The sequence below is a fragment of the Loxodonta africana genome, chromosome 8 (genome assembly GCF_030014295.1).
Source record: "Loxodonta africana isolate mLoxAfr1 chromosome 8, mLoxAfr1.hap2, whole genome shotgun sequence".
Classification (NCBI taxonomy): Eukaryota; Metazoa; Chordata; class Mammalia; order Proboscidea; family Elephantidae; genus Loxodonta; species Loxodonta africana.
In genome coordinates, this window is record NC_087349.1 from 98,481,025 (window position 1) to 98,502,859 (window position 21,835).

Below are 21,835 nucleotides of genomic sequence, written 5' to 3' on the forward strand. Positions count from 1 at the left end.
CTGCATATCCTCTTCTCTTTGCCTGGCCTCCCTAACTTCTCTGCGAGTCTCCCTAATTCCATTCACCCACCTGCTACCTCCTGCCTTGGATGTCAGCTGTTTTTCTTGGCTTGGCAATTCTACAGCTAGTCTTTTGGACAATACCTCTGGTTCAATTCAGTTCTGGAAACATTTCCAACCACCCACTGTCACTAGAGGCAGCCTTCTCCCTGGGAATGTTCTCGAAACCAGGAGAGTCCATGAGTGTTCAAATTATTAAGAACTAAGAGTTTGAGTTGGCATTATATCCAATATGAGCTAACTTCATGTGGCAGCGAGAAGCCTCCTGGGTTCCATTAACAGGAGAACAACAAACAGAATAGAGGAGGTTCCACTGGACTGGACTCTGGTCAGTTCACATCTAGATGCAGCAAACAAGAAGTCCTGCAGAAAGGGGTACTCAGGAAGGGGAAGTGTACGAACAGAAACCCATGCCAGAAAAATTGGGAAACAAATTTAGAGCTTTAGTCCAGGGGAAAAAAGAAACAGTGTGGGGTGCTGAAGGTGAGAGGGGGGTGTGGGTCTGCCTACTACTGTCTTCTACCACCACCATCACCAATTGCCCCTCAGTAGATTTTGACTCATGGCAACCTCATGTGTGTCTGAGTGGAACTGTGCTCCATAGGGCCTTCAGTGGCTGATTTTTCAGAAGTAGAGCACAGGTCTTTCTTCCAAGGAGCCTCTGGGTGGACTTTAACCTTCAACCTTTCAGTTGGCAGCTAAGCGCATTAACAGTTGCACCACCCAGGGACTACTGTCTTCAAGGGGTGTTAATATTATTCTGCGCAGCTTCAGAAATCAGGAGTAGCAGAGAAGTTTATGTCCTTAGAAACATGGAGGCAAAGGCTGGATGTACATCCTTCGACAACATTGTAGAGGAGTAAAGGGAAGAAAATTGGAACAAATAGCCTGTAGATGCCTTTTAACCCCTGGTTCACTCCTTCAACAAATATTTTTGGGTATCCACTACTATGAAAGGAGCACTAGTGGTACAGCGGTTAAGAGCTTGGCTCCTAACTAGAAGGTCGACAGTTCAAATCCACCAGCTGCTCCTTGAAAACCCTATGGGGCAGTTCTACTCTGTCCTAGGGTTGCAATGAATCGGAATTGACTCAACGGCAACAGGTTTGGTTTTGGCTACCGCGAAAACCACTATGGGAGGCATGAATGATAAATTTCATTCAATGATAAATTTAAAACAAAAATAGTACCTGCCTTCGAGAAGCTTCTATTTCAGAAATGAGTTATTAGAAGTCTTAATGCTCTTTGAGGCACACGGGTGCACACAGAGACACACACACAGTCCTAAGTAACATTACATATGCACAAAATGGAAGACACCATATTTAAAAATTCTGGATTTAAAACAAACATCCCTAGTTTAAAAATGTGCTTTTTAAAACTACTCTTAAAAGGTCAGAAAAGGCTTCCCACTGCTCTGTATACAATTTGTGAAAATCTAGGTTGACTCTCCCGTGTCATTATCTTGAAGAAACAGGGTTGAGCCTTAATGAAAAAAGGACAAACTTGAACATGGTTTATTTGGTATGTTGATTCTATAGTTAAGACAATGAATTACCATAAAAACTCAATTAAAAAAATGCCTTGGGAATAAAAGTTTCTTTAAAAACGAAGCTGGTTATGGTTAAAAAAATCTTTATGAATAATGAAATAGGGCTGTCAAGGCTTATAAAGATATCTGCAGTTTTTCTGCTAAGCTGAGCATGTGCAGGGCTCTGAACAATACAAGTATCGTGCCTCGCTCTAGCAATAACATCCTACTCTTTGTTCCCTTAACTCGCAGCAACTTTCTGTACCACTCCTTTCAAAAACTCCATTTCTCCCACCGCTGTCACCTTTAAAACAGGATTTGAACTAGGATCAGTCATCTACTGCAGTACATGGAGTCTCCCCTTTTATATACCTAGCCCCCAAGAGTGCACAGGCTAAAGGGCCAGTTGCTCCTATCACTCAAGGCAGGCCTGCTCATCAATCACCAAATCACTTCCCCCTGAGCCCAGCACCACGCTCCTGGCAGCTTCAGGTAAGGGACCAGCTCCACACTTTGTCAAGGTAGAGCTAGGAGCTGACTGTGCTGAGTCCCTATTGACAAACTCCTAGAAGAACAATGGGGTATAAAGGCTGGTGTGCTGTATACCCAGAGTCCCCAGAACCTCCCTCTGTACAGCTCTAGCAGAGGCTGTGAGTCAGTTATTAGTTTTGTTTTTAGCAGCCACCAAACGGCCCTCAACTCATGGCAATTTCATGTACGATGGGAAGTAACGTGGCCCGGTCCTGTGCCATCCCCACGATCGAGGGTGAAACGAACCAGTGTGACCCACAGGGTTTTCATCTGCTGATTTCTGGAAGTAGATCATCAGGTCTTTCATCCTAGTCTGTCTTAGTTTGGAAGCTCCACCAAATCCCGTTCAGCATCACAGCAACATGCAAGCCTCAACTGATAGACAGGTGGTAGCTGTACTTTGAGGTGTACTGGCTGGGAATCGAACCCGGGTCTAAATCCATTGCCGTTGACTCAATTCCAATTCATAGCAACCCTACAGGACTTCCAAAGTCCCATACGGTTTTCAAAGCTGTATACCTTTACATAAGCAGACTGCCACATCTTTCTCCTGTGGAGCAGCTGATATGTTGGAAGCACCAACTTCTTGGTTAGCAGTCCAGCACTTAACCCCTGTACCACCAGAGCTCCCTCTCCCACATGAAAGGTGAGAATTCTATGACTAAACTACCGCTGCCCCATGTGATACAGTTAGTAATTCTAAAAATAAGGGAGGGGAGGGGAGGGGAACGCTTTCTATATGAAGATTTTTTCAGGGCTTTATTCGTAATAGCAGAAAAGCTTAGATGGTAGCAATGTTGAGAACTACTCTAATTGTGGTGGTAGTAGCTGATACTTACATATAGCACTCAATGAGTGTTTAAGCCAAAGACTGGCAGACTAGAGCCCACTGCCTATTCTCATACAATCTGTTCTTCTATATTTTTTAAATAATTTATTTAAAAATAAAAAAAAAGTTTGTGCCATGTGAAAATTATATGAAATTCAAATTTCAGTGTCGATAAAGTTTTTTTGGAACACAGCCACACTCATTTATTTACATATTGTCCATGGCTACTTTCACACTACAACACGGAGTTGAGAAGTTGCCACAGAGACCATATGGCCTGCAGAGCCTAAGATATTTACTACCTGGACCCATAGAGGGAAAGTTTGCTGTCCCCTATTCTAAGCGTTTTCCATATAGTAACATACATAGTCCTCAGCAACCCTATGAGTTAATAGGAAAATCAGCCCCTGTTTCATCACAAGTTAAAAATTCCAACTAACAAGGAAACGCTTTACGTTTTTCTCCCTAGACGACACCATGACTCCTTCATAGATGCCCAACATTTTACTTCTCTGGATAAATACTGTAATAATTTTATAGATCTTAAATGTTTAACTAGAGCATTGGTGGTTCAGTGGTAGAATTCTTGCTTTCCAAGCAGGAGGCCTGGGTTCAATTCCCAGCCAATGTACCTCATGCTCACCACCACCCATCTGTCAGTAGTGGCTCGTGTGCTGCTATTAGGGCCAGATTACTACCCAATAAGCAAGGTACTCATAGGATTATTTTTGTTTATTTACTAATCTGTAGTGCACAATTTCACCTGTTTTTCACCACATCAAACCCATGTGAAATTGTGTACTACAGATTAGTAAGTAAACACAATTAAGTGTGTGCATACCTTACTTTCTGGTTAATCTGCCCCTGGTTGCTATGACATGCTGAACAGATTTCTGTTGAGCTTCCAGATTAAAAACACAAGGAAGAAAGGCCGGGTGATGTCCTTCCAAAAATCAGTGACTAAAAACCATATACATCACAAGGGTCTGACCTGCAACTGATCATGGGGATGGCACAGGACTGGACAAAGTTTCGTTTCGCTGTGCATGGGGTCACCACAACTCAGGGACCAACTCAACAGCAGCTAACAACAACAACAAATAGTTAACTTGACAAATTCCGTGTCCTGCAAATGCTAAACTGAAGGTACGTTATAGGTAGTCTTAGCTTTTGACTACCTTCCCCTGCTCAGCTGAGGGTCACAGTGACTTAATTCCCCACCTTGTTGTCCCTTGGACCACTTCTCCTCTGCTGACCAAAAGTAAACCTTGGAGGGGGCCTTTGATTAATTTAGATAAAAAGTCTGCCCATAATTTTATGTGTTGGAGACCTGGGCTGTGGCTGGTAAACATTCTCTTCCTTCCTCCCTTCAATGTAGCTCTTATAAATGGCAAAGGCCGGCTTTTACATTTGGAGTCTGTGGTCCGTTTTCCACAACACAATAAGTACATTTCTTATCCCAATTTTAAAGATGAAGAAACTAAGACATAAACTAAGACATAAGAGAGTTTAAGTATCTTGCCCATCTTCACAATGAAGCTGGGACTTGAACTCCAGCAGTCCAGAGACAATATTCTTAACCGTTATACTAAAAGGAAAACTGGTTACCTGTGTGGTGGGAAATCTAAGTGATGGAATACTACACTGCCTTTTAAAATTATGTTCATAATTATAAGTGAAAAGGATAAGAATATTAAATGTACATTAACTGCATTTTGTATAGAATTTCTATAACAGTATAAAACCAAACCAAACCCAGTACCGTCAAGTCGATTCGGACTCATAGCGACTTTATAGGACAGGGTAGAACTGCCCCATAGAGCTTCCGAGGCGCGCCTGGCGGATTCAAACTGCCGACCCTTTGGTTAGCAGCTGTAGCACTTAACCACTACGCCACCAGGGTTTCCCTATAACAGTATAGATTCCACAGTGTTCTTTGGTGAGTAACCAGGGATGGGAGGGAGGGGAAATCATTCTCTAGACAGTAGACACTTGTTATTTTTGGTGAGGAAAGGCAATACCAAATGCAGGTCAAGTTGGCATAACTTGACCAAGCTAAATGATGATACTATGAAGTACACAAGAATAAGAGACTTTCTGGTAAATGCTATAATGTATATAATTTTGCAACAACAAAAGTATCAACCAAAAAATATATGTGTGGTTACATAGGTAGATAAGTATGCACATATGTGTATAGGAAGGTATGTGTATGCATACGTGTGCACATATAAGTGTATCTGTAGGCATAGCTATATACATGTTTGTGCTGCATACATATTCATATGTACAAGCACAAAGCGGGCACAGTTACAGATACTTCCTAGACATAAAAAAACATCTCACAGGATTGGTTTACTGAGTCTGAAGGCTCAGGACCATAGTCTTGTGGGATAACTCAGTCAACTGGCATAACATAGTTCATAAAGTTTATGCTTTACATCCTAGTCTGGTGAGTGGTATCGGGGGTCTTAAAAGGTTGCGAATAACCATCTAAGATACAACTATTGGTCTCTACTCATCTGAAGCAATAGAGAAAGAATAAAACCAAAGACTCAAAGAAGAAATTGCTCTATAGAACAAATAGCCCACATGAACCATGGCCTCATCTATCCTGAGACCAGAAGAACTAGATGGTGCCCAGCTGTTACTACTGACCGTTCTGAGCAGGGACATAATAGATGGTCCTGGATAGAGTGAGAGAGAAACGTAGAATGAAACTCAAATTCTAAAAAATGGCCAAACTTACTGGCCCTGCAGAGACCAGAGGAACCCTCAAGACTGTGATCCTGAGACATCTTTTAGACTTGGAACTGAAACTACTCCCAGAGATTACCTTTCAGTTAAATAATAAATTAGCTCACAAAATAAACAATATCACCCTGGAGTATTGTGGTTTTTAAAAAACAAAAATCAAGTATGTAAGATCAAATGGTCAACATTTACCCTAAAGTAAAGATAAGACGGTGTGGGGAGGGATATGGAAGCTAGATTAACAGAAATGGAACAACTAGAATGGAAATAATGAGAACGTTAACACATTGTGAAAAATGTGACTAATGTCATTGAACAATATGCATAGAAATTGTTAATTGGGAACCTAATTCTCTGCGTAAACTTTCACCAAAAACACAATAAAATATTACTTAACAAATAATGTATGCTCAGTCATAAAGAGAAACGAAGTCTTGACACATGCTACAACTTGGATGAACCTTGGAAACATCATGTTGAACGAAATAAGCCAGACACAAAAGGACAAATAACGTACGATCTCTCTGACATGAAATAGCTAAAATAGACAAATGCATAAAGACAAAAGTTTATCTGTGGTTACCAGGGATGGGGGAGGGTGGGGCAGTCATTCTTTAGGAAGCACTGAATTTCTGTCAATGGTGATGGGAAATCTGGCAATGAATACTGGTGATGGCCGCACAGCATGACAAATGTCATCCATGTCACTAAATTGTACATGTAAAAAAACACTGAATTGGCAAGTTTAGTGTTGTATGTATTTTTACCACAACAACAACAACAAAAAGTGGGAATTATAAAATACACTTATGGCTTAAAACAGATACTGTTACTACAAAATATATTTGTGAAGAATATTTCACTTAAAAGCTCCATAATAGTTTAAGGGTGTAAAAACATGCAGGGGAATGACAGATGTCAGTGCCATGAGAAAAGAAGAGGGGGCGGGAGGGGAAGGACCTTAACTGGGTCTGTAATGTCCTATATCCTTCATAATACACCCTCCCGAAATGAAGATGTTTGAAGAAAATACAGCAAAATGTTGATATCTGTTAATTCTGAGGGGTGAGTACCTTTTATAGTCTATATTTTTTCTATGTTTGAAATCTTACATGATTACAATTGCAATTTAGAAAGCTCCGTTTTATTAATTTAAAGCACAATTAAACTAGTCTCTAACCATAGTAAACTCAAGTAGATTTAATAATCTCAGGACTTTGTACCTAAAATATTATGGAATAAGACAGTGTAAGATCAAAGGTAATTGTTGCCAAAAAAATGCAAACGGGTGCTTACAGTTGATAATACCTTCCTACTGATTATGCTATCTTTTTCCTCTGCTCTGTGGTGGTCTGTAAAGCAGAACTGAACTACATTTTCAGCAACAAAGAAGGAAGCAAAATATTAAAGACCCTTAGAGATCAGTTTTTTAAAATTATATTTATTGAAATGTTTTTCGTGATGGGGAATACTAATAGGAACATTTCGATTCTCCACAAATGAATCTTTCTGAAACAGACTCTGTGCATATATGGGTAGTCTTTGTAAAACCATTCTGAGCATATTTATATAAAATCCTCCTTCATCTACAAAAAAACATTCTTTCCTCTCCTAGTCCCCATTCTCGTAAAGGATCTTTTTTTTCTTTGACGCCCTGAGGTTAGAGGAGCTGGTGCTGGCTTCTCATACTGTCAGATGGAACACCAGAGGAGGTAGGATGGTTTGCTCCTTCACAAAGTGTTTGTTCTTTCTCTGGAACCAGTTGTTGTTGACCCAACTTCGACTCATGGCAACCCCATGTGTGCCAGAGTGGAACTCTGCTTCATGGAGTTTTCATTGGCTGAGTTTTCAGAAGTACGTCACTAGGACTTCTGGTCAGCAGCTGAGTGTATTAACCATTTGTACCACCTAGGGGCTCCTCTCCCTCTGTAGAGCTCATATAGGTAGTACCTCTCTCAGTGGCCAAAGGTGGGAAGGGACCAATCAAGGAACACCTCTGAGGAAGTAAAGCTGGCTCTCAGAAGAGCCCACCCCAAGAAGCAGAAGTGCAGAGAGAATGCCTGACCTCGGTCTAGTGCCCACCACCTTCACATGGCCTGTGCACCTCCAGAGACTCTAACTCCATGGGCTTCACACTCAGGAAAGACCCTGGTCCTTGAAGCCTGATGGTCTTCTTTGGGAAAGAGCCTGGTAATCTCAAAAGTTGAGAAACGCTCTCAGGAGACAGCCTTGCCTAGTGGTTAGCCACATGGATTTTTGGAGAACAATCTGGGTTCCAATGCAATCTACAAATATTAGTTGAAGCTCTTAAAAAAGTAATTGTGCTTCTCTAAGACCACTTCTTCATCTGTAACACCGTATAGATAGTACCTCTTTCACTGGTGTGAAAAATATTTTGAACAGAGCCTGTAGGCCCTGGATACATGGAAATCGTTTATCAACTTTCAACCTATATTTGGGTCAATGTTCTCCACCATGTTCTGCCAAAGCTCCCTGGTCCAAATATTCTGGTCCCTACAACTGACCTTGAATTCTTAGACATCAGATATCATTAATTTGGAGTTTGGCTTTCTCACTGGCCCCATAGTTGATTCCCTATACCATCCTCAAATCACACTTACCTTGGGTCTCATAAAAATTGTACAGAGAAGCCTCCTTTCTGACATCAAACCTTGACCCCTCCCCAGTGTTCTGTCAATAGAATCAGACAACTAACTAAAGAAGCAAAAGCCATTAAATATCCTGGGGAACAGTCTAACTTCTAACTTCTCCATCTCCCTGAATTCAAGCATGGAAATTTTCACTCCTCCACCAGGATGGTAACTTGTTCTATTTATAAAAACTTCTGGAAAAGAAGATTGAATAGCATTTCTCATTCTTCATTATACCTGACTTCCAGGTGCCAGGTTACATAAGATAATGTAACGGTGTACTTTGACTATTCTGTTAATTCAAAATTAGTGACCCTAAAACCCCATTGCTGTCGAGTTGATTCTGACTCACAGCGACCTTATAGATCCCTTCAGATATGAAACACTTTAATTACTATCTTTGGATCATGGCTAGGTACACCAGATAAGGTGGTCATTGCAAGGTTCCAACATATTTGAAACTTCTCTTCACTGATTTGTGTGTGTTTCATTGATGGGCGTTTACTATTATGCCTTCTGCTAAGGTGCAATATTGCCTTGAAGTAACCAAATAAATATATATTAGTTAAACATGATGTCACCTTCCACACCACCTCAAGTGGGGAAGCATTGGTGAATGGATAGGTGGGCAGAAAGGGAGGGAGACAGAGAAAGAATAAGAGGAGTGGGAGGGTGCAATGGTTTACTTTAAGTAAAGCGGATTATCCTCCATGATGTGAGTGGGCCGCATCCAACCAGCTGAAGGCCTTAAGAGCAAAAAAGTGGTTTCCCAAGAGTGCCTCAAGATTGTAAATGATATCCTATGAAAATTTCTAGCCCACTACCTGGACTACAAAATCTGGACACAAGACTGGTAGAGTTTCCAGCCTGTAGACCGACCTATGGATTTTGGACTTGGCAGCCCCCACAATCATGTAGGCCAATTTCTTAAAATCTCTTTCTCTTTATAAATGTATAGGTAAGGTACATGTATATACATATACATGTATTTATATACTATATACGCAGTTGGGAGTTTAGGGACCCCACTCCAGGTGCTAAAGAAACAGGCCCAAACACCTATCTACATGGGGCACCCCTGTACCCCCAGGCTGCTCTCCAGAGTAAGTTTCACAACTCTGTACCATTCCAGTGCTGCTGGAATTCCATTCACAGCCTAGCTCGGGCTCTGGAAGCTCTTTCTTCCACATAAGGGGAATCATTCATTAATCACACTGCAATCACAAGATGAAGCAGAACTTATACACAATGCCACCAGTCTGCTTTTGAACTTGGTAAACAGACATTATCATGTTTTCGATTATGAGGCTATGAACAAACACACTGGTCACTTAATCTACAGATACCCATCATTTTGATTGGTAATAATTGTTTTACTTGAGATGTTTAAAACTTCACAAAGTAAAATGTTCAAGAAGTTAAAAACGTGAATTTTATAAAAATAGATTTATAAAGATTTACTGGTCAGAGATTTACGCAACTTAACAACGAAAACACCAGCAGGAGGATAAAGCTGTTTCGAAGGGCATTTGAGGGAGGAAGTATGATGATACGTGGAAACAGAATGTCAGGGTAAGATTGCTAGGTTAGAGACAAAGCTGGCTAATGTACTATGGTGCATTACAACATCAGGTGTTAGCTTTCTAGTGGGCAGTTCTACCAGTCAAAAATCTTCATGTTAACATACGACTTCTCAGTGTCTGGGCTCCAATTAATAATAAACAGCAAAGTCAAACACAGGTGTGTTTTCCTGGCGAATTAAATAATCCTTGGTCAGGCTTATTCTTAAAATGCTCCAATATGATATTTATTTCCAAGTTTTGAATATTTCCTAACACCCTCTCTTGGCTGTAATGGTGGTGCTATGGTTAAGAGCAAGGGCTGCTAACCAAAGGTGGGCAGTTCGAATCCACCAGCCACTCCTTGGAAACGCTATGAGGCAGTTCAACTCTGTTCTATAGGGTCACTGTGGGTCGGAATTGACCTGACAGCAACAGGTTTGTTTTGCTTTTTTTTACTGGCTGTAATACTATTCTTTCCAAAGGAAGGAAAAAATAATGATTTGAGTCAAGTTAAGCTGCAAATGTAGATATTTTTGTGTTGTTTTTCCCTTTTTCAATTAGAATATCACCCCTATGTCATCAATTTCTGGATTTCTTAGAACAAACAGCTGACTCATTAAAAAAAAAAAAGTTTTTTAACCTGCCACTGAAAAGCAATTTGTCCTCAATATTTGTGAGCATGCTAAGGAAGGAGGGGTTTACATTTAACCCAAGGCATTTCAAAATCTCAAAGTTTATTGCTTTTGTTTAACGAACACTGCAAAAGTCCACAATTTAGATATTCTATCTGAAACTCTAAGCATTCTAGAAATTCTGTTTTTAATTAACAAGACTCCTGGAATTAATATTACCATATTTCATTGGTTCTAAGACACTTTTTATTTTTTTATATTTTAACAGACCTGAATTTGGGTAGCTTTTCACAATCAAGGAAACCCTATTGGCATAGTGGTTAAGTGCTATGGCTGTTAACCAAAGGGTTGACAGTTCGAATCTGCCAGGTGCTCCTTGGAAACCCTATGGGGCAGTTCTACTCTGTCCTATAGGGTCACTATGAGTCAGAATCGACTTGACGGCAGTGGGTTTGGGCTCCATTTTCTTTACATGTGTGTAAAAAAGTATTAAATGATGAACATATTAATGTATCATTAAGTCTAACAGAGCTCTTTCAATAAACATAAAAAATTTATATAATTATATATAATGTTAATATGATTAATATAATTGCTGTCACTACACTGTACATGTGAAAAACATGGAATTGGCAAATTTTGTGTTATATATATTTTTACAACAAAAAAATTATTCAAAATATATAAAAATGAAAACATATATAAGTAAAGTGAAGTACTGAGGAATAGTTTAATTGGCAAGGTTTTTTTCTTATACCCATTGCCGTCAAGTCGATTCCAACTCATAGAGACCCTATCACCCTTTCTTAGTAGTATATAATATCTGTATCTACCAACCAGAGGCACCTTAGAGTCAATAAAATAAGGGCATGTGAATACAGACACAGCACTAAGGAAGCATAGGCACTTTCTTGGCAATCTTATGCAATCAGCTACATAAAATGCACTGGTTTATTATTATAATCTGAACTTTCTTTCTCTTCCAGTACATTTTAGACTTATGGGAACCAATAAAGCATATCTAACCACAAAAAACTACTTATATATCCCCATCAGCTCCTAAGCACAATTAGATTCCAACAAAAATTTAAAAGGTGTGGGAAAAACACTTCACTGTCTACCTTTTGTACCTTCTGGATTTTGAACTATTTTCTTTTTGGTATAGAAGTTAATAAACATATTTCTTAAAATAAAAACATCACTTGGAAGAAGAACATACTGTCACTATGTGACACAAAACTTCAGAAAATGATAGAAGTCGGGGATTAACGGAGCCTCCAAATAACCATTTGGAAGAAAATTCTCAAAGATGGAGCTGAGTTGCAAGGACTTAGCGTAAGTACGATATCTAGAGGTGAAGAAAAAGCAATCCCAGCTGAAGAGTTTTGGCTTTATATGGCTTCTCTTGTCAATTTCATGTCTATTTCTCCTCTCCTTTCAAATTCACTGTCCCCAGAAATTCTGTGAAGTGTTGGGGATGGAGAGAGAAGTGTCTGTGCTTTCATTTAAAAAAAAAAAAATGTTATCTAATACTGAAGTCTTCTTCTGAGTCACACAGGCTATTTTCGGCAAAGAAATGTACTCTCGTATCTAGGAAATTTTCTCTTAACATAAGGAAGGCTAAGTGAGACATCCCAATGTTTCGTTCATTTCAGTTGCTCCCTGTAGCCCTAACCCAAACACGTAACACCAAAACTAGTCTGTAATAGTATTCTCTCTATCCTTTTATAGACTCCATCAGCTAAATGCAGAAAAGGTAAGGGTAAGCCCAGGTGACATTTTTGTGGATGGTGAAGCTAATCCCTCCAGCACATGGCACTAACTAATAGCCTTGATTAGAATATTAGAGGCTACAGCCAGTGGTCAAACAACTTGTCTTAGGTGTGCATATCACCGAAAATACCAGATATAGAGCTCAGGCCAACTGCCTTCTAAACTACTCAATTGCCATCCATTAGTGTGTTTACATGCCACGCTGAGAAGGAAAACTGCCATCTTAGTTACAACTCTAGAGCTAAATAAACAAGTCCCATGTATGCCCGTAAGTACCACATGCTTGACACAGCGAACAAGGGTTTCCATTTACAGTTTTCATTGAGTCCAAATTCCTCACCCTGGCAGAGGGTTCTTACTCATCTTAGCAAGCTCCTAGTAGACTGGACTTTATACTGTGCATGGAAAGGAGGGCAGCAGGGAACTGAGATCCTGATTCAATGAGGAAATTGAGTCGAAACAAAGAGCAACGACCTTCTGTTACAGTAAACAATTTTTACAAGACTTGACTTTCCTCTCGAATGAAATGTGAAATTGCATTTCCTGCATCTTAATTTAATCTGCCTAATAAAATGTCTCAAAGTATTACATCATTTGTAACTTTACAGGATTTAAGACAAACTCATTTAACTCCACAGATACACTCTTTGGAATGAAATTTAGTGATTAACGATATATATCGTCTTCTCAGACCTGGCCAATCCGGGCACAGGGCACTGCATCCATCTTCTTGTATGTAGTATACCATCTGTTGGCCCCACACCACCATCGGAAGCTTCAAGGCAAAGGACCACTGGCGAGTAGAGGCCAACTCACTATGGCCCCTTTTAATGGAAGGAAGCAATAGGATGGATGACACAAAAATCATTTTGTTTTGCCTTTGAACATGTTATTTCAAATCTGCTGTTGATTACCAGAACCAACTGCTGTCAAGTTGACTCCAAGTCACGGCGACCCCATGTGGGTCAGGTTAGAACTATGTTTCATGGGGTTTTCAATGGCTGGCTTTTTGGAAGTAGATTATCGGGGCTTTTTTTCTGAGGTGCCTCTGGGTGGACTTAAACCACCAACCTCTTGGTTAGCAGCTGAGAGCTGTTGATTACAGAAGGAGCTAATTATCAAGGAATTCATTTCAAATAGGCAAGCTAAATTACAGAAGCTGAACTGCTTATAGTTCATGCTGATACTTGAGTGAATAGTTAAATAAATGAATCAGAAGGGGGTTCAGACAGCACAGGTTTCCCATCTAACATCTCTGACCTTCTCTTCCATCCTCAGGGCAGCGTTTTTCCACAGATGGGCTCAAAGCATAATCCAAAGGTGAAATCCTTCTTTGATCTCAGCTTGCTAAGCTCTAAACTTACTTAGAGAAGAAAAAAGAGAATGTTTTGCTTTTCAAAGGCCTCTTGCTCCCTTGGGTTCCTCTCACAACAATCCCCCCAAACCCAAAAGCACACCACAGACAGTGCCTGTTCTGTCGGCTTTCGTGGAGGTTGGCAAAGATAAATCACAACAGTAGTAGCTCACCCAACCCCCAGCAATTCCAGTAGTTAAAATCGCCTACAAGATCGTATCTGCCTGTCTTCCAGTTAAACGAACATGATCCTGGCTTGCACTGTAGATTTAATTCTGAATTATACGTTAGTGATCACGGAACAATTGTTTCTACTCAGCCTTGCTGCCCGTAATCTGTCTGAAGCACCTTACTGAACGCCCTAATGTAATAATGGGAACCATGACTGAGGGTTCAAATCTCTGCCTTGTGCCCCCCTTCATTCTACGGAAACTTATTTTATGCACCTCCAGCAACAGAGTTACATATTCTATGTGTGTTTTTGTTTTTTTTCCTATGAATGTCCTGGGCAGCTGACTCATGTTTCTGTTAACGAAAATATACGACACAGAAGTCATGAAAAGAACTGAATTCACTGCATCAATCATCCAGGGAGGCAAACCTACTTGTCTGTGTACATTTTTATTCAAGGTGTCTGAGGGTCAGGAAAATCTGTTTAGAAACCGAGTTTAATCACCAATAACAGCCACCACCACCTCCCCGGGCCAAACTTCAGCTGGAAAATAAATGGAAATGTTTTATGATTGCTTCTAAACAGCCAACACAGACGCTGGTTCTAAAGAGCAAAGGGTCAGTTTGCCCCTGGGCTCCTGGACGCATCAGTCTGAAGCTTCAAAACTCATCAGCCATCTGTATTCAGCAGCTGTCTGGGGGATGCATGTCAGAGCTTTCTGAATCCAGCATCAGGCAAGTGAGTTTGGATGTCACTCCTGGCTAGACAGACGGCATACCCATGCCCACCAGGTCCCTTGGGCAAGACAAACTCCAGACACCAGTCCGCGATATTAGTCATTCATCTGCCTTCCCTTTATGATCTGTGGCTGGCATGCTGTTAATTACATGGCAAGAAGAGGTCAAAATCAAGCTCAAATGGAATCCAGCTGGCCTGTGAAATAATCAAGTCCACCTGAGACATTGAGCGTTCGCCCCTAAATCACTTCCGCAAGCACCAGCTCCTGCAGCCTCTCTTACGTCAATGAGCCCCAAATGCAGTCCCTGAATCCTGCAGTCTTTCACTATGAAACGACAGCCTCCCTAGCACACTCCAAATTTAGAACATATTTTCCCAATGGAAAAGGAAAGGCATTAGGAATGGCAGAAACCCAGAGGGAAGGGGGGAGTCTAAAGATAAAGTAGGAGGAAAAGAGAGAAAAATTACATATAAAAAAAGGAGTGGCGGCAGGCGGTGGAGGGGGGAGGAAGAGAAAGAAAAAAATTGCATTTGAAACATCACAAAAAAGACAAAGGTAGAGGGCTAAAAATGAGAAAAGGACAGAGGAAGAGGCAGCTGAGAGAGGAAGAAAGGTGAGGTAGTTTTTAAGGTGAGTATTTTAATAAAGTGTTTCTCACTTCCAAATGGTGACTATGGGCTTCACAGCATCACCTCACATAATACACATTAGTCACTACCCACAGCTCTTTAAATGTGAACAGCAAATTTTCAAAGTGTCTAATTGGAATGGGCTAACCTTGTAACCCATCACAGAGGGCATGGCTGGGCTATAGAGTAGGTCCTTCCCTTTGCACAACTGAACTCAAACAGCAGACAAATAGAGGGACCCCCAACCTGGAGGGCAACGTTTCTTTCACTCTTTTCCATGCCCAAATCAAAAGCCCACGAATGGCTCATGACCATATTAGAATGGACAGTGTCTCTATCCTCTATGCAGAAGAATGTTAGACAGTGATTCAAGAAAATGGTTTCCACAGCATCATGAGATTTGGGTTAGATATCAAACTTTCAAGTGATATACAGATCAAGGCATGTTTTAAAACAGTCTTTGGATCTTGTTGAGTATATATTGTTATTCACTAGAAATAATGTCGGTATAGATTACAGTGGGCTAGACAAATGATTTGCAAAATGGCCTCTTAAAACCCAACAACCTGACAAACTCACCAAAGACTCAATAACTAATATACTTTCACTGTTGTTTTCTAAAAAGAACTTCCTCAGAATCCCTACAACAATTTCACACAAGAGGTTCATTTACAAAACAGGCTTCCTTATCATCAACTCATCCCCAGGCATTGACAAAACACCTTCTTACAAATGGCACTGTGGTTAGAAACAAACACCAGTAAAGCCAAACCAAAAGCAACATACAGCACAAAAAAAAAAAAAATTAGTCATCTATCCCAAAGAAATAAACCCAAAGGAAAGTGAAAGCTGTAAGAATGAAGCAGTGTAATAGGATATTTGTTTATAAATAGCAAAACACTGGGGCTTTAAATGTTCAACAATTAAAAATATCTAACAATGCATCAACTCAATGAAATAAACAGCCAATGAGATGATCATGATAGGAGCCTTAGTGGCACAGTAGTTAAAGTACTCAGCTACTAACTCAAAGGTTGCTCTGTGGGAGAAAGATGTGGTGGTCTGCTTCCATAAATATTTACAGCCTTGGAAACCCTATGAGGCAGTTCTACTCTATAGGGTCACTATAAATAGGAATTGACTTGACAGCAAAGGGTTTGGTTTTTTGGTTAAGACGATCATGATGTAATAATATAACAAAGTGCTTGTGATAATAATGCTTCAAGTAAAATATAGGATAATGTCTTCTCTAGTATCACAATTATGTAAAAATTTACATGTATGGTCAAAAATTACACATAGAGAAGAACAAAAATAACTGAACCGTTGAAATGGGAACTTAGAGCTGACCTTTCTTTTATTTCCTTATTGCCAATGTTTATACAGAAAACAAAATTGGAATAAAAATTAAAGAAGGGAAAAGGAAAAAACAGTGAACAGCTCTTAGGAGGGTATACAATCTATGTCAGACGATACTGACATAAACCAATATGGCAGATACACTCAGTAAGAAAGTACTGATATAGTACAGCAATTAATGGATAATGTGATGGTTAGACAATGTGGTGAACGTAATCAATGTCACTGAATTATACATGTAAAAAACTGTGGAATTGACAAATGTTTTGTCACATATATCTTTACACAATAAAAGTAAAATGCTAAGGAAGGACGTAGATGTATATTCCAGTAGGGGAAAGAGACTCACCCAAAACAGATGTTGCATATTAAAAATTTAGGCAAAATGTGAGAGAAAAGTTTTCAGTGGAATTGAAATTGAGAGCTTCAAGGAACTGCAAGTGATCACTTTTCCAATTAGAAATTCCAATAACCAGTACTCCAAATATAGCATGTTCTAGATTATGGGATGAAGCAAATTTGAGATTCTCCTTTCTCTGCCATGTTGGACACCTGAACCTACATGGCTCATGAGCAAGCTCATGACATTCAACTCTGTGACAATGGTTGCCAAGCACATTCACACATCAAGTGAGATACCATCGGCGATTAAAAACATCATATGTGCAAGAAAGTACAGAGAAATGGCACGGGAATAATACTTGTTTCGATAATTCTCAAACTTCAGAGCTAATTAAATTTCATTCCCCCCCGCCAATTGGGAGCATAGGTAATTAGTGATATTCAAGTTATAACACTATAATTTAAAATGTGTTCTGGGAATTATAATTAGAATTAAATCTGGAGAAACAAAGGTGGCCTTCCTTCTAAAAATTAATTTTATTGAAAAAATTATGTACTCATTTTCCTTTGTTTCTTTTTTTTTTTTTTTTCATTTCTGTCCCTTTATATTCAAGAGGACAAGATTACTACAAATTTTCTAAGGTGTACTACTGGTGGCGCAGTGGTTAAGCATTTGGCTGGCAGCCAAAAGGTCAGCAATTCGAATCCACTAGCCGCTTCTTGGTAACCCTATTTGGGACAGTTCTACTCTGCCCTATGGGGTCGCTATGAGTTAGAATCTACTTGACAGCAATGGGTTTGGGTTTTTTTTTTTTTTTTGGTTTGAGTGATAGTTTCAGTTATTGAGTGGCCATGGATTGATTAGGGTTTGTGGATTACTCAGGCCCCTTCCAGCTTTTGACTTACCATATGATGTTCACTATATACTAGGACCTAGAGAGTCCTTTTCAGTGCACTGTACTGTGGTGGCTTGCATGTTTCTGTGATGCTGGAAGCTATACCACCAGTATTTAAAATACCAGCAGGGTTACCCATGGCGGACAGGCTTCAGTGGAGCTTCCAGACTACCACAGACTGGAAAGAAAGGCTGGTGATCTACCTCCAAAAGTTAGTCAACAGAGACCCTATGAATCAGAACAGAATATGCCAAGGATTGTAAAGATGATGCAGGACAGGGCAATGTTTCATTCTGTTAAACAAAGGGTCACCATGAGTTGGAGCCGACTTTACAGCAGCTAACAACAGGAAGTTCATGGAGTCCTGGATGGTGCCAACAGTTAATGAGCTCATCCGCCACCTGAAAGGTTGGAGGATTGAGTCCACCCAGAGGAACCTCAGAAGAAAGGCCTGGTGACCTACTTCCAGAGAATCAGTCACTGAAAACCCTGTGGGGCACAGTTCTGTTCTGACACACATGACATTGCCATGAGTCAGAACTGACTTGATGGCGAGTGGTTGTTGCTGTTTGGATAAAGGGACTGGAAAGGCAAAGTCGCTTCCTGGAGTCTGCTTCTAATATTAGCTGTATAATAATAACAAAATCGTCAGAAGACATTAGCCATATATCCCAACTGACATCGTCAATTTGCTTTTTATTCTTAGGGTAGAAGCATGCTTTTGCTCAACAGAAGGGGAAATTATACCGCAGAGGAAACCACTGGGTCCACCCTCCTTGGGAAGGGGTACGGAAGCACAGACAGGGGTCTTGGGGGCTTCTCGCCGTGCCACAGAAAACTGGCTTATTACCTTAACAGTTTACATCACCAACTGTCGTTTTCTCATTCGACATCTGACAAGAGGGTGACCACATAGTGAATTCCATTTGGCTCCACAGTATCAAAGGGCAACGATGTGAACAGAGAGCTGCACCTGATTCTCCGTCACTGCCAACAAGCCATGATTGAATGAAATGATTCCTGTATCGAACGTAATAATTGCCGATCTTCTGTGGTGCCAGGGAAATGAAACCTAGTATCACTATACCACACAGAGTCAGGGCACCTTGGCAATGTAGAGTGAAACAATGCCACTTACATGCAATTCCTGATTTTTGGATTGCTGCCTCGTGGACTTCTCCTGATTAACTTTTAGCCACTTAATCTGGCCCTGCCTGAGGCAGCTCTATCCTGTACTCCCAGATTAAAACAGATTTTAATCTTCCTGCATCAGCCTGGGCTTTGGAGAGAAATACAAACCTAGTTATAGAAACAAGAGGCTAATTTGCACGAAATTGACTGGGAGGTATATATAAAGACCACTATACTAGGGCATAATACTATGTTCCATATGTAAGAAATACTAAATATTTATTGAATGAAAGAAAGCAGGAATATAATTCTCATGTTATAAATGAGGAAGCAATGCTCAGAGAAGTAAAATAATTTGCCCAGGGTCACACAGCTAGTAAAGGCCTACACTGGAGTCTGAATGCAAGTCTTGCTTACTCTAAGCCAGGACTTTTAACAGTGGGCCTTTCATAAAACAGGGGCCATGGTGGCAAAGTGGTTAAGAGCTACGACTTCCTTCAAATCTACCAGCCACTCCTTGGAAACCCGATGGGGCAGTTCTACTCTGTCCTGTAGGGTCGCTATGAGTCAGAGTCGACTTAACGGATGGGTCTGGAATGGGTTTTTACATAAAAAGTGCTCTACTACAGACCATAGCCTCCAACGACCGCAGGGTTTCATTGGGACAATAAGGGTTAACTTCTGGTCGAGACAGACATGGAGCATGGCAGAGAGGAGGAATGGGTACTCGCTTAGTACAGGAAACTCTGACCAAACCAAAAAAAACCAAACTCATTGCCATCGAGTCAATTCCAACTCACAGTGACCCTACTCAACAAGTGCAGAGTAGAACTGCCCCACAGGGTTTCCAAGGAGTGGCTGGTACATTCAAACTGCTGACTTTTTGGTTAGCAGCCAAGCTCTCAACCACTGAGCCAGCAGGACTCCACAGGAAACTCTAAGTCCACACGAAACCTGTTAATATAAAGTACCAGGTATTTTAAAGGCTTACTTTCTAATTAAGTACTGTGTAAATCAACATATAAAATGTATTTCCTCCCTCTCACTGCCGCTCCCCCCCGCCCCAGACAAAAACCCACTAAAAACCTCCTTGCACTCACTTTGCCCCAATTAAGGCTGGATGGTCAAGCTTGAAGAGCTAAGGGCTGGAGGCGGACGGACTTCAAGGACAGCATTACCCATTCACCCCACTGCCACTAAGTACAGAACTATGGGACGATGCTGCCACCTGCTGGCCATGTGAGATGATCAGATCAGCACAGTAAAGATGGCATTCATACCCTCAGAAGTTGTATACAACTGGTAATGCATCTTAAACACAGGTGTGCTTTATACACTGGCAAACGTGGTGGAGCAGATTCAGAGCGATCGTCAGAACAGTCGCATATCTGTTCACTTGTATTTCACTGTGCTCTTGAGAGAAAGAGGCAGCATCACAGCGATGCAGCCAGGAGGGAGCACATATACATAGCAGCCATCTTGTGCCTTCCTAGTGGGGAAAGGTTAACAACTGCATAGGGGTCACTCTCGCTCTACAGACACGTTTTCGTTCGTATTTGTGAGTTCTTGTAACCTTTTAATTTCAGAGAGATGCAGTGTGGTTTAGTGAAAAACAACCAACTACTACCACCAACAGGTTACTTAACCTCAGTATTTTCAGATATAACATATGGGGCAAAACATCTATTTCACGTGCTACTTGTGAAGATTAACTGAAGCAAGCCTAAGACCCAGCACAGGACCTGGCAGATGATAAGCGTACCAACAAAATTTAGTTTCTCTTTCCCTCTAAGGCTGGTGATCCATAAACGGACTTATTTCTCTGCTACTCTCACTTTTTTTTTTTTTCCAACTAAACCCTATTTTTAAAAAAGTCAAAAGGGGGCAAACACATGGAAAACCAAATCCAAACCCATGGCTGTCCAGTCAATTTGTGGTCACAGAGACCCTGGAGGACAGAGTAGAACTGCCCCGTAAGATTTCCAAGGGTGTAATCTTTACAGAAGCAGACCACTGTATCTTTCTTCTGCAGAGCAGCTGGTGGGTTTGAACTGCCAACTTTTAGGTTATCAGCACCAGGCTTAACCACTGTACCACCAGGGCTCCTAACATGGAAGAAAAAAAAAAAAAAAAAAACATGGAAGCAAGGTTTAAATGCAAGGACCGCGATGCATATGGTAAAACCGATCAGTGCGTAGGCAGACTATTATGGAAATTTTAAAGGGAAATATTTTAGGATTGGGCATCATAAAAACCGTCCAGAAGGACTAATTAAGGAATTAAAGTCATTAAGGAGAAAGGAGATATAACATGGGTGGGGGAGGGGGAAGTTGGGACAAGGAGAGACAGATCCATTTATAGTGATCAACACTCTCATTTTTATAAAACACTTTTTTTATACAAAAAATGAAAGCTGATTATTTTTTAAAAATGCTAAACATTCTGCCAGTATAAAAAACTCAGTAAATAACACTTTTTCAGTAACTAAAGTAACTTCTCGTAAATCACCCCTAAAGCACTGCAGTAAAGACATGGCAATTGGGGGGAAAAAGGCAGAGTAACAGTAGGGATCGGTGGACACAAAAGTTTGTCATTCACTCTGTATACACTCATCGAACTATTAGGGAAAGAGGTAAGACAGACCTAGAAACTGACCTCCTGTTATTCAGAGCTCAGCAGATGACAGAGCCAAATACAGAGATGAACTGGAATTTGCTCTAGTAAGAGCAACAATACAGATGTGTACAAAGTATAGAAGGAGAACAGAAGAGAGAGGAGTCATCTCACTTCACTCCTTATTTTCCACAACATTTCTTTACTGAAACTTTCAATTTTTCTGCTAAGATTTTCATTCATTGAAAACTTTTTTTGTTTCCCTCACTGGAGACAG

The 21,835-nt window shown here is 40.5% G+C and overlaps 1 protein-coding gene and 1 non-coding gene across 6 annotated transcripts in view; one reads left to right on the forward strand and one right to left on the reverse strand.

Annotated features, from left to right (window-relative positions):
• ELMO1 (engulfment and cell motility 1) overlaps positions 1–21,835 on the reverse strand; it is a 644,335-nt gene that overhangs the window by 336,921 nt on the left and 285,579 nt on the right. The window lies entirely within an intron of this gene.
• TRNAG-UCC (transfer RNA glycine (anticodon UCC)) lies at positions 3,512–3,582 on the forward strand. The gene has a single exon. It is a non-coding gene; the product is annotated as a tRNA-Gly (tRNA).